This window comes from Octopus bimaculoides, chromosome 5 (genome assembly GCF_046866305.1).
Source record: "Octopus bimaculoides isolate indiv1 chromosome 5, ASM4686630v1, whole genome shotgun sequence".
In the NCBI taxonomy this organism is placed as follows: Eukaryota; Metazoa; Mollusca; class Cephalopoda; order Octopoda; family Octopodidae; genus Octopus; species Octopus bimaculoides.
Genome location: NC_142932.1, coordinates 69,398,413 through 69,402,419, shown reverse-complemented (window position 1 = coordinate 69,402,419; position 4,007 = coordinate 69,398,413). Strand labels below are relative to the sequence as shown.

General features: G+C 37.7%; 1 pseudogene; it reads right to left on the bottom strand.

Annotated features, from left to right (window-relative positions):
- Window positions 1–1,771: 1,771 nt before the first annotated feature.
- LOC149135585 (uncharacterized) lies at window positions 1,772–2,895 on the bottom strand (annotated as a pseudogene).
- Between the last annotated feature and the right edge of the window lie 1,112 nt (window positions 2,896–4,007).

Here is a 4,007-nt window from a genome sequence, read left to right as displayed (position 1 = left end):
GAGAAATTGTGTCTTTGCACTGGTAGAAGGGGAAGACTGTGAAATTTGGTTTGATATTCTCTGCACATTTTTCTATATATTCACTGAGAGGAATTTCGCTGTATTGCAGGAAACGGATTTGCTCATTATGTAGAGTGGTTCTCCGTTTCAAGACCATACTCGTCTGTCCAATATAGTTGTGTCCACAACCCGAGCGGGTTATTACATAAATTAGGTACTCAGAGGTACAAGTGAAACTAGTTTTAATTGTGAACGTCTCTCCTTGTTTGAAAAGGAAATTCAAGCCTTCAAGTAAGTTGGGGCGGGATCAACAGTTTGGGCGTCCACATTTTGTAACCGTTAGTTTCGTGGTTGTTTCGTAAAGCTTCGCATTTATTAGCAGTCTGCTTTGCGATTTGTGTTGCTTTTTGCAATATATATATACGACGGTCTTCTTTCAGTTTTAGTCTACCAAATCTACTCACAAGGCTTTGGTCAGCCTGAGGCTATAACAGAAGACTTACCCAAGGTGCTACGCAGTGTGACTGAACCCGGAACTATGTGGTTGGGAAGCAAGCTTCGTATCACACAGCCACACACACACACACACACACACATATATGTGTGTGTATAATATATATTAATACATATATACATAGATGAGTATATTTTATATATACATAAATACATATACATACAAACACGTAAGCATACACTCATGCACACATACACACACACACACACACACACACACAAACAAACACACGCACACACACACATATATACACACACATAATATTTTACTACTTGTTTTACTGTCATTCGAAAAATTACATTTCAATCTTTCAAGCGTAATCCCTGCTCTCATTGCTGTTCTGGGACGAATAGCGGAGTATTGCGATTGGCATTTAGTAAGATGTGTAGCAGATGCACACTTTCCAGCAACAATCATTTGGAGTGATAAGACTACATATATATTAAAGGATTCGATTAACACCACAGTTGCACCTACCGGGAATCAGAGAATCCGTATCTTACGGAGGAACGTCGTTAATTTCCCTGAAGATACAGCATGGAGCGGCTTATCGTCAAAACGATTAATTGGAATATTCTTGTTTTATTGTTTTAATACTGGTCTCATTTCCTTGAACTTACTGCGATGAGTAGTTTTATTTCCTGAGGATATCCAACAGATCTCACATTACAAAACGTTTCTAAATGGGGATACTTAAAAGATAAAATTTACGGTATAAGGCCAGCAACAGTCGATGAACTGATAGCAGTTATTGAGTGAGAATGCGTACAAATACCGAAAGAAAGGTTTCTTGATGTTTGCGATGACTGTTCTGATGGAGTATCTGGACCAGAACGGTCATCAGTTTGAAAACAGACGTTTATAGATAAATTAAAGTCTGGCTGTCGATTCTATTACATTTTGAAAATGAAATATGTATTTAAATAAATTCTGACTTTTAAAAAAATAATTCAATGTGTATATATACTTTGGGGAACACAGTGCAACCTCGGTTCTCGACCATAATTTGTTCTGAAAGTCTGTTCGAGAACCGAATCATTTTCCCCCCATTCCAATTAATGTAAAAGACATTAATTCGTTTCCAAGCACCAGATGAATGCTTATTTATATGCTTACACTATATATTTTATTATAAAAACGTTTATTCAAACTGTAAATAACACACAAAAGTGTGTTATTTCTTAGAAGGGGAGTCCCCTTCCATAAAAACTTCTGGTAACTGACTTTCAGGGGTTTCTTCCCTTCTCTGTCTCTGGCTCAAGTAAATCTTTCTCTGGGTTTTCTTTTCTTTTGGCTTTCAGTAAAAACCTGTCCAATGTTAGTCGTTTTTGCTTGCGTTGTAAAATGTCCCTTAAATGAGACATGATATTATTATTGAAAAGGTTTACTGCTCTATTTGCTACCACTGTATCAGAGTGATATTTTTCCACAAAACTTTGCACATCACCTTATTTAGCACAAATGTCTTTGATTAAAAAAACTTAGGACACCCTCCTTTCCTTCTTTCTCCTCAGAAGACATTTCCTCAGCCAAAGTCTTTTGCTGTTCATTTTGAAGGTATACGTGCTCTGCAGTGGTAATCTCAGTACGTGATCTTCCACCAGCTCTTCAGTATCTTCACTGTCGACATCCAAGCCCATAGTTTTTCCCATAGAGACAATCTCATCAACAATAGCAATTTCCTCGACAGCAGCAGTACTTGTAGCTGTCTCAAACCTTTCAAAGTCACGTTCTGGTACACAGTCTGGTTAATGTTTCCTTTATGCTGAACTGATGGTTCTGAAACTCACTTGCTTTCATGCATTATCAATAAGATTAACACAATTCAGGATATTGAAATGATATTTCCAAAATTCTCTGAGAATTAACTGTCATTAGTGACTTGAAAACACTTTCGAAGCAGGGCTTTTGTGTAAAGTTTCTTAAAGTTTGCAATGACCTGTTGGTCCATTGGTTGTATTAGAGGAGTTGTATTAGGTGGCAGGTATTTGAATGAATAAAGTCAAACTCTTCAACTAAGTTATCCTCCAAACCTGGAGGGTGAGCGGAAGCATTGTCTAACACGAGAAGGTATTTCAGTGGCAAGTTTTTTCTTACAGATATTTCTTTATACTCGGGGCAAAAACTTCATGAATATACGCAATAAAAAATTGTCTGGTTACCCAAGCCTTCGTATTAGCTTGCCACATAACAGGCAATTTACTCTTCATCACATTGTTTCTTTTGAAAACCTTCAGATTATCGGAATGGTAAACAAGCAATGGCTTGACCTTCAAATTGCCACTTGCGTTGCTGCATAACAAAACAGAGAGTTTATCTTTCATTGACTTGTGCCCTGGCATCCCTTTTTCCTCCTTAGTAATATAGGTCCTATTTGGCATTCGTTCCCAAAATAATCCTGTTTCATCCCCGTTAAATATCTGTTGGGGGAGATAACTTCCTTCCTTTATCAAGTCACTAAACTCAATCACAAATTTCTCAGCCGCTTCCTTGTTTGAACTCGCCGCCTCTCCATGTCTAATTACACTGTGTATTTCACTTCTCTTCTTAAATTTCTCGAACCAGCCTCTGCTAGCTTTGAATTTAAAAGTATCACTTTCAGCACTTGTACCAAGGGTTTTCTTGGCTAGATCCTTATAAATTTCTTATGCTTTCTTACAAATAAATGTTTCGCTGATACTGTTACCTGCTAATTGTTTCTCATTTATAAAAATAAGAAATAACTTTTCCACTTCTTCGAGTTTCTTTGGTCTTTGTTTATTAATAACAGTCAATCCTTTTGCAACATCAGCTGCTTTTATCACTTCCCTATTTTTTAGAATAATAGATATTGTCGATTTAGGTATACCATACTGCACAGCAAGATCTGACACACGAACGCCATTTTCGTATTTTCGATGATTTCTTTCTTTACCGCAATTGTTTTTCTTTCAACTTATCTTTTTCCGTTATCAGTATCACTGCTAGCTTTCTTTGGAGTCATGACTAAGGGCTAACGAAGAGTAAAAGAGGCCCAGTACAATAAAATTAGAAACAACACAACACGCGAATGTATACGACACGGCGGTCCATTCAGGTTAACTCGGTTCGATTCGGTTCGACTCGGTTCGACAACGTTGTTCGAGAACTGAGGTTGCTCTGTATGTGTGTGTGTGTGTGGTGTGTGTGTGTGTGTGTGTGTGTGTGTGTGTGTGTGTGTGTGTGTGTGTCTGTGCGTGCGTATGTGCGTGTGTGTGTGCGTGCGTGTGTATGTAGAGATAGATAGATAGATATGTTTCTTTATTAGCCACACAGGGCTCAACATAGAGGGGACAAAATACAAATGTAGAGTTTTTCTTTTCGAGGGGGGCGAAAACAAAGCAGAAAAAAGCAAAAGTGCGGACAACGATGAAAAAAAACATCGCAAAACGTTTGGGGTATTTACAAAAAATACGAAATAATACAGAAAATTCCCAATAAATGGGGAGGTTATCCGTGGAAAGAAAAACCTACG